Source organism: Hyperolius riggenbachi, chromosome 7 (assembly GCF_040937935.1).
Source record: "Hyperolius riggenbachi isolate aHypRig1 chromosome 7, aHypRig1.pri, whole genome shotgun sequence".
NCBI classification, from domain to species: domain Eukaryota; kingdom Metazoa; phylum Chordata; class Amphibia; order Anura; family Hyperoliidae; genus Hyperolius; species Hyperolius riggenbachi.
In genome coordinates this window covers 151986529-152003300 of record NC_090652.1, presented here as the reverse complement: position 1 = coordinate 152003300, position 16772 = coordinate 151986529, and the positions used below count along the sequence as shown (strand labels likewise).

Genomic DNA, 16772 nt, shown 5'->3' with positions numbered 1-16772 from the left:
AAAAACTATACGTCTTATTTGTTTATGTTTGCACATATTTTAAATTTTATAATTTTTCGCCAGTAAAATGAGCCACAAATTACTTTTCTCCTATGTTGCTGTTACTTACAGTGGATAGTATAAATCTGACAGAAGTGACAGGTTTTAGACTAGTATATCTCTTCATGGGGGGCTTATCAGGGATTTATTTATTTTCAAAAGCACTTAGTGAATGGCAGTTGCTCTGTCCAACTGCCAAAAAGACTGTGTAGCAAGCAGGGAAGCTGGCCAGCATCTTTGTATAAATCCTTTTTAGGGATGGTGCACACCAGAGCGGGTTGTTTTTTCCACAACCGCAAACTCAGGGGCTGCAGCATTGTTTAGATTTCTGAGGCATTTCTGCCTCAATGTTCCAGTTCAGGAAAGTGGAAAACCTCTGAAAAACGCAAGATCAGAGCGGTTTTTCAGGCATTTTTGTTACAGAAGCTGTTCAGTAACAGCTTTACTGTAACAATATTTGTAATCTGCTACACAAAAACTCTCCAAAAAATGCTAGGCAACATGCCTAGAATTGCTCTGAAATCTGCTTTAAAAACCTCTAGCATTTGTGGATCTGCTAGAGGTTTTTGGTGTGCACTGGGCCTTAGGGGATATCTTTATAAAGTATAAAAGCCTTGCAGAGAATGCCCTATGAAGTGATGGACTAGGCCAAAACCTGTCGCTTCTGTCAGATGTCTACTAACTACTGTAAGTGACATGGAAATGGATTCATAAATTGGGAACATTTACACCCACGGGATTGAATATTGAATTTGATTTAAATTGTTTTATAGCTAATGACTGAAGGGTCAGAGGTAAATACGTAAATATATAAATATTGATTAAGGTAATATCTATTGTAGGATGCTGGGGTTATGTATAGATGGGTTTGGAAGGGTGGTATGATATTTGGACACTAGATGGCAGCAAACCGTGCACTACGTGTAAGCTTTGATGTGTAAATATGTATATTATGTGTTAGTTGGTAACTTCTATGAAATGTAATTTATATAGGTAGAGATGGGTAGAGAGTATGCTAATTATTGATACATTATTATTCAGCGAATGCACTGTATAAATTATTATTCAACTAATGCACGGGGGGATAGTGGAAATGTAAGTGGTATGCGACAGCGGAGGGTCCATGGGCGGAGTTAGGATAGGACGTCACGAAGGGAGATGCTCATTACCGGCTGGCATACTGGCAACGCGAGCCCCTGATGAGTCTTGATGACGAAATGCGTAGGGCAGAGCCAGTACGCCTGACGCATGTCACGGAGTGGAGGTGGAACGCGGAAGGACCTAGGTGGGTACACACGGCTAGGAGCGATACTATACGGAGTGTTGGACGCTAAGCAAGGGAGATCCACCGCTGTAGCACACCATCCATCTTTAAAGTTTCTTTTTTAATTTGTTTTATTAAAAAGGCCTAATATTAAAAGTTGATGCTGAGTGTGGATCACTGATGAGCGGGGTGAGACACACAATGTGAGCGTTATTGCCACCTGCAGATAGGTGGTTTGGATCTGGTGAGCCTCTTGTTTGATGAGGTGGTGGGAACACAGTATTGCACCGCTTGTCACCTGCACGGAAGTTTTGGTGAAGTTTGCCCTCTGAGAGATGAAACAGTATTACGCTATGTAAAGCTATCTTTCCAGGGTCCTGGGAGAACGCAGTGGATTATTGGTGTGGTGTTGTACAGATTCAAGTGGACTGACCATAGCGCACTAGAACAGGACATTGCTGATAATCGATTGTGGACATTGGGTTTGTGCAATCATTATATAGGTGGCGCAGCATATTGTTGTATTTACTGTAAGTGACCGCAACATAGGACAAGTACTTCTTATTTGTCTATGTTTGCACATATTTTAAATTTTACAATTTTTCACCATAGTGCCCCTTTAATTAAGTTATGTTCAGGCCTCTTGCACACTGAAAATCGCAATCCGATTTCCAATTCTGATTTGCGATTCCGATTTTCCCTGGATGCTATCAACACAAGAACAAAAAAAGCAGAATAAATGCAGCATGCAGTACCAATTAAAAATCGCAAATCTGAATTGCATGTAAGGCAATGCAATTCCAATTTTTGACTTTGACCTGATTTTACATGTGTTTCCGATTTTTAATCGATTCCGATTATTAATCGGTCCTGCATGCTGCTTTTTTTCTGCATTTTTCTTCTTGTGTTGATAGCATCCAGGGAAAATCGGTATCGCAAATAAGATTTGTGATTTGCAGTGTACATAAGGGCTTAAATCGCGTCAAAATCGCAAGAGGCCTCAGTAAGGTTGATGCTACTTGTATTTTTCTTGGGAGGTTTTTCTTGTGATCAGGCTTCATTCTAATACGGTACTTTTTTTTTGTTTTGTTTTTTTATACTCACCTTGCCTGAAGCATCACAGTGATCTCCCTGTTTGAGTCTGCCTATTCTTACTTTTTCAAAAGCATAATAAGTATCTCTATATTTTGACCAGTGACGGATACAGAATACAACAGGGGTTAGGAACTTTTTTGGCTGAGAGAGCCATAAACCCCACATATTTTAAAATGTAATTCTTTGAGAGCAATACAATATGTTTAAATTGGGACAGTAGGGCTGATGTCCCCGTTGCCATGGTGATGTGTACACAGTTGATCCTCCGGGCAGCTGAAGTGTCAGACATGTCTTCAGCTTCTCTTGGGTTTCAGCAACATCAGCAATTTCCCTTGCTTGTACAATTAGCTAGCTGACTTGGGGGTTAATTCACTTTGTAGGATGAGATCCTCGCACTTTGGCCCAATAGGCTGCCTGTCAAGTGACAGACAGCCTATTGGGCAAATCGATGTGCGGGGATCTCATGTATACAAGTCTTATGGCTTATTTCCACTTGGCCATTTCTGATTTGGCCACAGCTCCTGTTCTGATGCATAGCCACAACCCAAATCACTAAGCCATGCCATGCATGGTTATGGTGATTTGCTGCGTGCTGCAGAATTCTGCAGCATACCATACAGATTTGCACCAGAGTGTGATCTGGCTGGCAAGCCACTAGATAGATAGGCAGTGGACGGTCCTCTGTGCAACTTGCAAGTGAGGAAACACTGCAGATTCATCTTTATGGGAAATAGGCCCTTATGCACTATCATGGAAACATTTTCCCTTTATACTCACTGTCCATCTGCTGACTATAAGATGAAAGACTAAATGTGACTCAAGCAGCAACAAATACCATCATCCAACTCAGTTGGGAGATTTTTAGGATAGTTCAGATGACTTTTTGTGTGTTTCAAAAGGATACATATACCAAGTGTCCTTATTTATCCTTTAACAGTATTATAGGTATTGCTGCAAAAACCTCGGGACTTTGTTATAGAGGCTTTAGGTTTGTCTTAGCTATAATGAATATGTTGCCCCTTTTTGTGATCTTATGTAGAGATTAGTGTTGGGCGAACAGTGTTCGCCACTGTTCGGGTTCTGCAGAACATCACCCTGTTCGGGTGATGTTCGAGTTCGGCCGAACACCTGACGGTGCTCGGCCAAACCGTTCGGCCATATGGCCGAACTAAGAGCGCATGGCCGAACGTTCCCCGAACGTTCGGCTAGCGCTGTGATTGGCCGAACGGGTCACGTGGTTCGGACCCGAACGCGCTCTGATTGGCCGAACGGTCACGTGGTTCGGGTAAATAAATACCCGAACCACGTCATATCTCCGCCATTTGTCTGTGGGTTTAGCTTTGGGTAGGCAGGCAGGGTAGTTCGCGCTCCAGCCACGCTAGCCAGGGTCCCCCCTGTCATTGTGTCACTGCTGGGAACAGTAGTACACCGCTTGCTCAGCCACACTATATAGCATTCTGTTTACTGCCACTCTGTGTACCTCGCTCAGCCACACTATATAGCATTCTGTTTACTGCCACTCTGTGTCTGCTGGGAATAGTAGTACACCGCTTGCTCAGCCACACTATATAGCATTCTGTTTACTGCCACTCTGTGTACCTCGCTCAGCCACACTATATAGCATTCTGTTTACTGCCACTCTGTGTCTGCTGGGAATAGTGGTACACCGCTCGCTCAGCCACACTATATAGCATTCTGTTCACTGTTCTGTGTCTGCTTGGAATAGTGGTACACCGCTCGCTCAGCCACACTATATAGCATTCTGTTTACTGTTCTGTGTCTGCTGGGAATAGTGGTACACCGCTCGCTCAGCCACACTATATAGCATTCTGTGCACTGTTCTGTGTCTGCTGGGAATAGTGGTACACCGCTCGCTCAGCCACACTATATAGCATTCTGTTCACTGTTCTGTGTCTGCTGGGAATAGTGGTACACCGCTCGCTCAGCCACACTATATAGCATTCTGTTTACTGTTCTGTGTCTGCTGGGAATAGTGGTACACCGCTCGCTCATCCACACTATATAGCATTCTGTTCACTGTTCTGTGTCTGCTGGGAATAGTGGTACACCGCCCGCTCAGCCACACTATATAGCATTCTGTTCACTGTTCTGTGTCTGCTGGGAATAGTGGTACACCGCTCGCTCAGCCACACTATATAGCATTCTGTTCACTGTTCTGTGTCTGCTGGGAACAGTAGTACACCGCTCGCTCAGCCAGAGTATATAGCATTGTGTTTACTGCCACTCTGTGTACACCGCTCAGCCAGACTATATACCATTGTTTACTGACACTCTGTGTACACCGCTCAGCCAGACTATATACCATTGTTTACTGACACTCTGTGTACACCGCTCAGCCAGACTATATACCATTGTTTACTGCCACTCTGATTCTGCTGGGAACAGTAGTACACCGCTCGCTCAGCCAGACTATATAGCATTGTGTTTACTGCCACTCTGTGTACACCGCTCAGCCAGACTATATACCATTGTTTACTGACACTCTGTGTACACCGCTCAGCCAGACTATATACCATTGTTTACTGAAACTCTGTGTACACCGCTCAGCCAGACTATATACCATTGTTTACTGCCACTCTGATTCTGCTGGGAACAGTAGTACACCGCTCGCTCAGCCAGACTATATACCATTGTTTACTGACACTATATAGCAGACTATATAGCATTGTGTGTACACCGCTCAGCCAGACTATATACCATTGTTTACTGACACTCTGTGTACACCGCTCAGCCAGACTATATACCATTGTTTACTGCCACTCTGATTCTGCTGGGAACAGTAGTACACCGCTCGCTCAGCCAGACTATATACCATTGTTTACTGACACTCTGTGTACACCGCTCAGCCAGACTATATACCATTGTTTACTGCCACTCTGATTCTGCTGGGAACAGTAGTACACTGCTCGCTCAGCCAGACTATATACCATTGTTTACTGACACTCTGTGTACACCGCTCAGCCAGACTATATACCATTGTTTACTGCCACTCTGATTCTGCTGGGAACAGTAGTACACCGCTCGCTCAGCCAGACTATATACCATTGTTTACTGACACTATATAGCAGACTATATAGCATTGTGTGTACACCGCTCAGCCAGACTATATACCATTGTTTACTGACACTCTGTGTACACCGCTCAGCCAGACTATATACCATTGTTTACTGCCACTCTGATTCTGCTGGGAACAGTAGTACACCGCTCGCTCAGCCAGACTATATACCATTGTTTACTGACACTCTGTGTACACCGCTCAGCCAGACTATATACCATTGTTTACTGCCACTCTGATTCTGCTGGGAACAGTAGTACACCGCTCGCTCAGCCAGACTATATAGCATTGTGTTTACTGCCACTCTGTGTACACCGCTCAGCCACACTATATAGCATTGCGTACTCTGCCAGTCAGTGTGTATATTGCTGGGATCAGTAATACTCCACTCACCGTCAACCACTATATGAGCTCAACATGAGTTCCCCAGAGACCTCCGCTGTGAGCAGCACTCCCAACAACAGCAACAGCCAACGCCCCACGCAAGCTATAACATCCACCCCAGCAGCCAGTGGTCAGCAGCAGCCCTCCCCGGAGGAGAACGTTGTGTCCATCAGTCCGTCGCCAGAGCGATTAATGAGGGCTGCCATTGAGGAGATGATGGGGCCTGATGTGGAGGAGGAGGTCTGGCTCAGGCCAGCATCCCAAGTTAATGTTGAGGACGATGAGGGGTCTGTGTCTGGGGATGTTGGGGTGGCAGAGGTGGTGGGTGGGTCAGACTCAGGAGAAGAGTTGTATGATGAGGATGATGATCGGGACCATCTGTATGTGCCTCAGAGTCCGACCCCGGAAAACATGTTGTATCGTGTGTTTAGGTACTAAAATCTGCGTTCCCTCCCAGTAGTGTTGGGCGAACAGTGTTTGCCACTGTTCGGGTTCTGCAGAACATCACCCTGTTCGGGGTGACTATATAGCAGACTATATAGCATTGTGTTTAATGCCACTCTGTGTACACGGCTCAGCCACACTATATAGCATTGTGTTTACTTCCACTCTGTGTCTGCTGGGAACAGTAGTACACCGCTCACCCGCCACTGTATAGCATTGTGCTCTGTGTCACTGCTGACAATAGTGGTACACCGCTCACCCACCACTGTATAGCATTTCTGTACTGCCACTGTACTGCTGCCAGTCAGCGTGTACTTTAAGGATAAGTGAAATGAGGAAGAAATCCGGTGAAAGAGGGAGGGGCAAGGGAAGAGGTGTTTCCCCTGACGGTTCACGTACAGGCCACAGGGGAGCACCCAAGAAAACCCACTCAATACTGCCCATGTTGTCCAGGACAACAACCCTCACAGATCCAAAAGAACAGGACCAGATAATTACTTGGATGACCTCTCAAGCGTCCAGCAGTGGGTTAAGCAGCACCAGCACATCACGCACGAGGTCCGAGTCCTCAGCCAGTTAAAGTCTGGGCTTTCTTTGAAGACTGCACTGAGGATGTTACCATGGCGATTTGCAAGGTGTGCAAGACCCGCCTGAGCAGGGGGAAAAGTATTAACAACCTCTCCACCACCAGCATGAGCCGCCACATTCTATCCAAACATCCCACTCTGTGGGCAAACGCGGCAGGACAGGGTACCACCAGCAACACTGCCTCCCTTGGGTTCACCAGACTCACCACCAGACCCGCCTCAGCAGCAGCAGTAGCCCAGCCATTGCGTGGTTCACAACATTCACAAACATCAGACGATGCTGACACTGTCACTTTCCGGACTAGTGCTCTTGAGGTCTCCCAGTGTTCATCAAACACAACAACCAACAGCCCTTCGGTGTGCAGCGCTACGGTTGAGTTGTCTGTCTCTGAGATGTTTGAGCACAAGAGGAAATTGCCAGCAAATGACCCCCGGGCCGTGGCAGTAACAGCCAGCCAGCATAGCCAAGCTTCTGGCCTGCGAAATGCTGCCATATCGAGTGGTGGAGACAAACAGCTTCAAGGGCATGATGTCAGTGGCCATCCCACGTTACGTTGTTCCCAGCCGCTACCACTTTGCGCGCTCTGCAGTGCCTGAGTTGCATGAGCACGTGGTCAGCTAAATAACCCGAAGCTTGAAGAATGCCGTTGCCTGCAAGGTTCACCTCACCACTGACACCTGGACGAGTGCGTTCGGCCAGGGTCGATACATCTCCCTTACCGCGCACTGGGTGAACCTTGTGGAGCCTGGCAGCGATTCCTCACCTGCTACGGCGCGGGTGTTGCCCACGCCGCAAACAGCTGGATAACAACAGCAGCACCTACCTCTCTGACTCCTTCTCCTCCAACGCATCTCAAAGCTGTACCTCATCCGGAAATGCTAACCCAGCACCAGCAGCAGTAGGATCGTGGAAGCAGTGCAGCACAGCTGTTGGCATGCGTCAGCAAGCGTTGCTGAAGCTGATCTGCCTTGGGGATAAGCAGCACACAGGGGAGGAAATTTGGAGGGGAATAAAGGAACAGACGGATTTGTGGCTGGCACCGCTGGACCTGAAACCGGGCATGAAGCTAGACACCTGGCACGAACTGGCAATGTACGCAATAGAGGTGCTGGCTTGCCCGGCAGCCAGCGTTATGTCGGAACGCTGTTTCAGTGCTGCCGGAGGCATCATCACAGATCGGCGTATCCGCCTCTCCACAGAAAATGCAGACCGTCTGACTCAAATTAAAATGAATCAATCCTGGATTGGAAACGACTACGCAACACTCCTGGACCCCAACCAAGTAACATGACCGATGAACATCTGGGATGGTTTAGCGTTTCCGGTCCCTGTTTATTGAACCTCTCATCTGTATTACATTTATGACTGCATGGCGGCAAAAAGCATTGCTGCTATATCCGCACGCTTTTTGTCCTCATGCAAGGCCTGGGTTGTTGTGTCTCACAAAGCGTGGCCTTCTCCTCCTGCGCCTCCTCCTGTTCCATCACGTGTGCTGCTGCTGCTGCTGCTGCTGCTGCTGGGTTACCGTTGCCGGTCCCTGTTTATGGAACCTCTTATCTTTATTACATTTATGACTACATGGCGGTACAAAGCATGCTATCCGCATGCTTTTTGTCCTCATGCAAGGCCTGGGTTGTTGTGTCTCACAAAGCGTGGCCTTCTCCTCCTGCGCCTCCTCCTGTTCCATCACGTGTGCTGCTGCTGCTGCTGCTGCTGCTGGGTTACCGTTGCCGCGTGGTCCCTGTTTATGGAACCTCTTATCTTTATTACATTTATGACTACATGGCGGTACAAAGCATGCTATCCGCACGCTTTTTGTCCTCATGCAAGGCCTGGGTTGTTGTGTCTCACAAAGCGTGGCCTTCTCCTCCTGCGCCTCCTCCTGTTCCATCACGTGTGCTGCTGCTGCTGCTGCTGCTGCTGGGTTACCGTTGCCGCGTGGTCCCTGTTTATTGAACCTCTTATCTTTATTACATTTATGACTACATGGCGGTACAAAGCATGCTATCCGCACGCTTTTTGTCCTCATGCAAGGCCTGGGTTGTTGTGTCTCACAAAGCGTGGCCTTCTCCTCCTGCGCCTCCTCCTGTTCCATCACGTGTGCTGCTGCTGCTGCTGCTGCTGGGTTAGCGTTGCCGCGTGGTCCCTGTTTATTGAACCTCTTATCTTTATTACATTTATGACTACATGGCGGTACAAAGCATGCTATCCGCACGCTTTTTGTCCTCATGCAAGGCCTGGGTTGTTGTGTCTCACAAAGCGTGGCCTTCTCCTCCTGCGCCTCCTCCTGTTCCATCACGTGTGCTGCTGCTGGGTTAGCGTTGCCGCGTGGTCCCTGTTTATTGAACCACTTATCTTTATTACATTTATGACTGCATGGTGGTACAAAGCATGCTATCCGCACGCTTCTTGTCCTCATGCAAGGCCTGGGTTGTTGTGTCTCAAAGCGTGGCCTTCTCCTCCTGCGCCACCCTCCTCCTGTTCCATCACGTGTGCTGCTGCTGGGTTAGCATTACCGGTCCCTTTTCCTGGAACCTCTTATATGTATTACATTTATGACTGCATGCCGACAAAAAGCATGTTACCTGTGCAAAGAAAACAGACATTTCCCGCATTTAAAAGACAGTTTTCCCTTTGAAACTTTAAAATCGATTTTCTCAAAAACTATAAGCTCTTTTTGCTAAATTTTTTTTCCTCTTGTACCCACTCCCAAGGTGCACATACCCTGTAAATTTGGGGTATGTAGCATGTAAGGAGGCTTTACAAACCACAAAAGTTCGGGTCCCCATTGACTTCCATTATGTTCGGAGTTCGGGTCGAACACCCGAACATCGCGGCCATGTTCGGCCTGTTCGGCCCGAACCCGAACATCTAGATGTTCGCCCAACACTAGTAGAGATGTACGATGATGGAGTGCATCACTTTGATAATCACACATTATGTTTATTGCATTCAAGTTAAACCTAGGTACCAGCTCTCTTATGGGCTTTCAGTGGTGATAAACAACATTCCTTTCATTGAGTGAGAAGCTCTTTTTCATATAAATGTTTATCTTTTCAACAACAGCAATTCTCCAAGGCTGCATCAATTGATCTCTTGGCCACCAGCTTACAGTTTCCTGCCACTAGGAATGTCATCCTCATTAAGAGAGAGGATAGGTTTGCAAACATTAGAAACCAATTTGTTTAGGGCACTGTAACTCATTAAGCAGCAGAAACAATTACCACTGTATAAACAAATTTTATTTTTACTGCCGGTGTATTGGTCATACTGTGTTATGTGTTAGCAATCACTGTGGTTTATTACTAAATGGTTTTTAATTGCATCAATTACCTACACTAGATATCTTTGATTCTTTTGTGCTTCCTTGGTACAAAGCATATTATCTCCTGATTGCAAGATACAGTATGAAGAAAAGCTTACTATAATATTTATTTATTTATGTCTATGGTAGGCTCCTCCCCAATAGCATCTGGCCACAACTGTCAAATGCCTTAAAGAGAAACTCCGACCAAGATTTGAACTTCAGTAGCGTATACCCCCTTTTACATGAGAAATCTATTCCTTCCCACAAGAAACAAGAAAAGTACGAACTCTTGGCAGTTTCCTTTCTGTGAACCTTGCTGCATTGTGGGAAATAGCTGTTTACAGCTGTTTTCAACTGCCCAAAAAAAAAAAAAAAAAACATGCAGCAGCTACATCACCTGCCAACAGTAAAAATGTCACCATGTAATAAATGTCAGAATGTAAATCAGGGATATAAAAGATTTTACAATGGGCAAACACTGACTAAATCATTTATACATAATTATTGTAAAAATGAAGCACTTCTTTATTACATTATTTTCACTGGAGTTCCTCTTTAAGTTCAAGTAAAGGGCCTAAGTAAAGTTATAAGGTGCATCCCCCCACAGTTTACAACCAGTTTTCAATAGTTAAACCTGTGATCTTCATACACTGGTGTGATTCTATAAAGTTAAAAAAAAGTAAAAAAAAAATCTAACATTAGGCCTTTGGTCTATCTGTTTTATAATAGTACTCATAGTAGTAGTAATAGTATAATAGCACACTTCCTGTTGGTCCTTAATGCTGGATTTGTCTGTTTTGCACCTCTAGGCTACTCTTCTATTTATTGCGGAAACCCCTGTGCAGATATTCCCCTAATCCATGTGCAGTCCACTATGTGCAACTTTGTAGTTCCATTTACAGGCTTTTTCTTATACCAACAAACACTGGGACTGTTGCATGTAAAGAGGTAAAGCATGTGCACCTTCCGTCCGTTGCTTGTAGTGTTTATTAGCAGTGGATCACTTCCAAAATGAAGAATACATTACAGCATGGTCATAGGCATATACTGGCCTGTGAAGCAGCCATGGTGAAGGAGGTAAGCACACCTCCCAAAGTGATTTGGCAGGAAAAACCAAGCACAAGTGGAGAGTATTGCTTTTTTTAGTTTACTTTCTCACTTTATGCCTTGATGATATAGAGAGTGCCGCGCTATTGCTTTTTCTTGTATACAGATAAACACTGGGACTGTGACCAGACCCTGAATAGCCCTTTCTCAACGGTACTATAGTACCTAAAATGTAACTTTTAATAAAAATAGTAAAACGGGCCATACGCGTGAACAGATGCGCGATCGTTCCTTGCCGGTTCACAGAGCGGAGCTTCGTGAACAGCCTGCTAGCCATAATTGCGGCTAGCAGGCTGTTTTCTAAAGAAAGGGGAAATAATTCCCCTTTGTTTACCTTTGTACAGCGCTGCGATCGCCCTCCAGCAGCGCTATGCGGCAGACAATCGGCTGTCCCCCGGATTGAATGAAGCCCTCTCATAGGCTGATGCCTATGAGAGGCAGAGATGAGTTCCGATCGACGTCCTATGGCGATTAGGACAGCACAGTGGGGAGGGAGGGAGAGGGATGAAGGAGGGAGGGAAAACCCTCTCTTTTCTCATAAAAAAAAAGATTGCAGCAGCGATCAGAGACCTCTGGCAGAGTGTCCTATTAAGGACAACAAAAGGAGGCAAAATTCATTTGTGTGGTGAGTTGTAGGGCTGTGCAGCAACCTGACCAAGATGCACAGCCCTGTACTGAAAAAAATGGCCTAGTTACTAGGGAGTTGTAAGCTTGCGGTCCTGAAGTGGTTAATTCAGTGTTTGAGCACCATGGCAGCTGTACTGCATACAGTGGGATTGGGATGCGAAAGTTTGGGCAACGTTGTTAATCATCATGATTTTCCTGTATAAATCGTTGGTTGTTACAATAAAAAAAATGTCAGTAAAATATATCATATAGGAGACACACACCATGATATTTGAGTAGGCATCTTGCATGCCAGTCTTCACCATCCCTGCTGCCAGCTGTGCCTTCACTTTGCCCAAGCTGAGGGTCTTGGAACTGTACCGAGTTCCACACATGGTTGCCAGCTGTGGCGCTTAGCAGTGGCAATACTTGGAGGACCTGTGGAATGGTGTTTGTGGAAGTTACACCCCCCCGCCAATCTGTAGACACTACAGAAGCCAGCTTGGGTAATCTGATCTCTGCAAACAATGGCATCAATAATCAGCTGGGTTTGTCTTGCATGCTTTGCTCCTTACAACATTTTGCTGAACTTTCTGCCTACAATGTGCTTATGTGCCCCTTAATATTGGCTTGTACTCAAAGGCTTTTGCACGAGCTTGGCTTAATTTGATGCACAGATGCCCAAGTTGGAGAACTGTTCCTAAATAAGGAGTTGCTTGATTTCTGATCAATAAACATATGTTTTTTAACACTAATGGCTGGTAAAGCACTTTTTGTGGGGTTTGTTAGACATAAGTGTGCGAATCGGGATTATTTCCTTGCAGTAGAAAGACAATATGGTTTTCCTCCATTTTCCCCCTCCATTTTCCTCCTTACCTAAGCCCCATTTCCACCATGGTAGTCCAGTAGACAATTCCCCTACCGCCAATGGGAGGGAATTTGTAAGAGAGAATACACTGTTATTTGGGAAACTGAGGCTTGCAAACTACAGACCCTTCTAGGATTTTGAACTTAAAATTTAAGAGCCATTCTTCAAATGCTGGAGCCAAGAAATATCAAGTGGAGCTTAAAATTGGGAGGATGTTGAGATGAAATGTGGATGGGGAGAAATATATCTTGCTCAACCTGAAGACCTACATTATTAAATATTCAGCAGTGGCTATATCTCTATCTTGATTTCAATTTGATTTTGGCTATATAGAACTAGAAGAGATGTTATTCGCTGTATCTGACTCTTTTTTTCTTGCAGACACATTAGACCCCTTTGCAACCGGAAATGGGACGACCCAGCAGTAGAAGGGATTTCTGTTCATGAGCTTCAGCTGCTTTCCCTTTTTAGACACAATAAAGGCTAAATGTTTATTCATTCCAAAATTGCATCTGTTTAAAAAAACTGCACCTTCTAGCGGCCAGAGGGAATATATCTTCAAAAATTGTGGCTAACTGCTAGACATATTGGTCCATATCCTATTCACTTTTCTCCTGAGTTTTCTCCAAAGAGTTATTTTCAAGCCTTGCCAATCATATATAGAACCTTTAAAGTAATCCTGAAGCGAATATATGAAAAAAATGATACTATGGAAAGGGAAGGTTCTGGGTCCTATAGACCCTTACTGTTCCCCTCACAGCCCCCTCGTTCCAACACTGTCATCGCCATTCAAATCTCCCAATGGGGGAGGCTTCGGAAATCTTCAGGAGCCAAGTGCTTCCAAAGACAGGCGTCTTCATACTATTCATGTGCAAGTGCGTGAGAGAGCATGCTCAAGAAGGCGCATTATAGAGCTGCCCTTCTTCGGAGCACTTGGGCTCCCAAAGACTTCTGAAGCTTTCAGCAGTGGCACTGGGCAGTCTTCGACCCATTGGTCAAACACTGCTAACAGACGTGACAGAGCTGGAAGGAGGGGATAGTGAGAGGGACGGGAAGGCTCTATAGGACCCAGAGCATTCCCTCTGCATAGGTATCTTTTGTTTTTGTTTTTTTTTATTTGCTTCAGGATTGCTGTAAAGCTCCCTGCATGCAAGAAACCCTCAAATAAGTTTACTATTATTTTTTTTACCTTCTTTTTAGTACTTTTTCAATTGCTAAATGCCGAAAAGTTATTTTTAGATGAGATGAAAAATTATCTCGTAGCAAGAATCTTTAAAGGGGCACTATGGCGAAAAATTGTAAAATGTAAAATATGTACAAACATATACAAATAAGAAGTACGTTTTTTCCAGAGTAAAATGAGCCATAAATTACTTTTCTCCTATATTGCTGTCACTTACAGTAGGTAGTAGAAATCTAACAAAAGCGACAGGTTTAGGACTAGTCCATCTCTTCATAGGGGATTCTCAGGGATTTATTTATTTTCAAAAGTACTTAGTGCATGGCAGTTGCTCTGTCCAACTGCCAAAAAACTGTGTAGCGAGCAGGGAGGGTGGCCAGCATCATTGTTTAAATCCTTTTTAAAGAATCCTTTTATAAAGAATCTTTATAAAGAATAAAATCCTTGCAGAGAATCCCCTATGAAGAGATGGACTAGTTCAAAACCTGTCGCTTCTGTCAGATTTCTACTACCTACTGTAAGTGACAGCAACATAGGATAAAAGTCATTTATGGCTCATTTTACTCTGGAAAAAAAAACGTATTTCTTAATTGTTTATGTTTGCACATATTTTAAATTTTACAATTTTTCGCCATAGTGCCCCTTTAAGCAAAAAAGTTAATTAGAGATAAGGTCCATTGTCTTGGCTCTCAAAGCTGTAAGCAGGTAGTCATTACTGACTCAAAAGGGTGGAGTAAGGAGGGACTTTATAAAGGTGCTTATTTATAACCTTTTAAATTACAGTTTATTTCTTGCTGCAGCTTGCAATTACCAGTAGGTTTTTGACAGCTTGTTCATGAGGATCAGGGTTATAAATGAGTTAAATGGTTTGCACCAACAGTTGCTAGGCAACAAATCTATACTGTACATCAGATATACAAGGAAAATGGAAAACATCCAATGTGCTACATGGGAAGTAAGCAGACCTATGTTTGAGAACCAAACAAATATTATATAAAGTACAAAAATGCAGGATTGTAATGGTAGGTGACACAATATACAACAGGTGCTTTCATAATTCTCAGGAAGGTAATAACTAGGGATAAGCAAACATGCTTCTGTTCAGTTCAAGGGCACTGCAGCCTGTATTTTATCTGGCCTGGAGGAAAACATGGGAAATACAGATCCTATCCCCTCTGCTGTTTGCAATCTACATGTTGCCACTCGGTACACTTATCCAACGACATGGCCTGACGTACCACTGCTACGCCGATGACACACAGCTATACCTGTCCTTCAAACCTGGTGGAACAGACCCTACCCCAAAAATAAACTCTTGCTTAGCTGAGCTTCAGGCATGGATGAATGATAACTGGTTGAAACTGAATGCTGACAAAACTGAGGTCCTGTTTGTCCAAAGCCAGTGCCCGCCATCAAAACAGCTCTATCCTAAAGCAACACCAATCAGGATTGGGAATTCAGACATAAACAGCTCCAACCTTGTGCGCAGCCTTGGCGTACTAATCGATGGGGAATTGAGTTTCAGAAACCAAATTTCATCTGTAGTTAAATCTTCCTTTTTTCATCTGAAGAACATTGCAAAGATTAAACATCTGATTCCCCCAGAGGATCTTCAAACCCTAGTCCACGCCTTCATCACATCACGGCTGGACTACTGCAATGCCCTTTATGCTGGCCTCCCCAAAAAGGACCTGCGTCGCTTGCAATTAGTGCAGAATGCTGCTGCCAGATTGCTAACAAACCAGCCTCGCCACTGTCACATTACACCGATCCTTCGCTCACTGCACTGGCTACCAGTAGAATGGAGAATACTCTTCAAGATTGGACTGCTGACATTCAAATCCCTGCACAATCTGGGCCCTGGATACATGAAGGACTTGCTGAAGCTGCACCACACCTCTCACAACCTCAGATCAGCAAGTTCTATAAACTTGGTCACTCCCAGAGTGCACCTCAAAAAATCTGGAGACAGAGCCTTCTGTCATGCTGCCCCTACTCTTTGGAACTCCCTACCACACCCAGTAAAGACAGCACCATCCCTGGAGCTATTCAAATCCAGACTGAAAAGCCACCTGTTTAGCCTGGCATTTCCAGATTTATAAAATTCTTCCTCTGTACCACGATGGTCGGAGCCATGCTTATGCGCTTTGAGTCCCACGGGAGAAAAGCGCTTTACAAATGTTATTTGTTGTTGTTGTTGTTGTTATCATGTACAGGCTTGTGGAATACAATAATACTGTGCATGCTGTTACCGATTTGCTAGGGTCATTTTTGGAACTCCCAACAGCAGCACTGTACATAGGCAGTAAACATTTCACTCTATGTGCCAATAATTTACTTTGTAAATACCGTGGTTTATATCATGTAACATCAGAAGCACCGAGAAGTACACATGTGTAGAAAATTAACTTTTTTATTTTATAAAAGGGAAAACACATACAAAACTCACACAATAATATAAATATATAAAATCCACACATTGATGTATTTATATGGTCTCATTTCTTTGCAGGGGTACCTGGGAACACTCCACTGGTTGCAGAAAAGGACAACTCCTCCCAAGACATTTGTCTCATTGCCAATTTTTGCCTCAGGTTCTCAAAGATTTAACATTAAGTGAATAAGCCATAGTTGCTGTGAATCTGACATTATGAATATTACTTAGTAATCCCTATTCCCTAGTGAACAGTAGTTCAACTTTTCAGTTAATTGTTCTTCTTGCAGAGCTTTGTCCCAAGCTGGACTTGCTTGTGGATAGTGCATAGAAGCAGGTAAATATTGTGATACTGGAGAAAAAACAAGGTCTGGGCACAG

At 44.5% G+C, this 16772-nt stretch overlaps 1 long non-coding RNA gene across 1 annotated transcript; it reads left to right on the top strand.

Moving 5' to 3' along the window:
- The first annotated feature begins 258 nt into the window (after nucleotides 1-258).
- On the top strand, nucleotides 259-13248 carry LOC137525693 (uncharacterized). The gene is made up of 3 exons (XR_011022975.1): nucleotides 259-726; nucleotides 11007-11145; nucleotides 13160-13248. It is a non-coding gene; the product is annotated as an uncharacterized lncRNA (long non-coding RNA).
- The last annotated feature ends 3524 nt before the right edge of the window (nucleotides 13249-16772 follow it).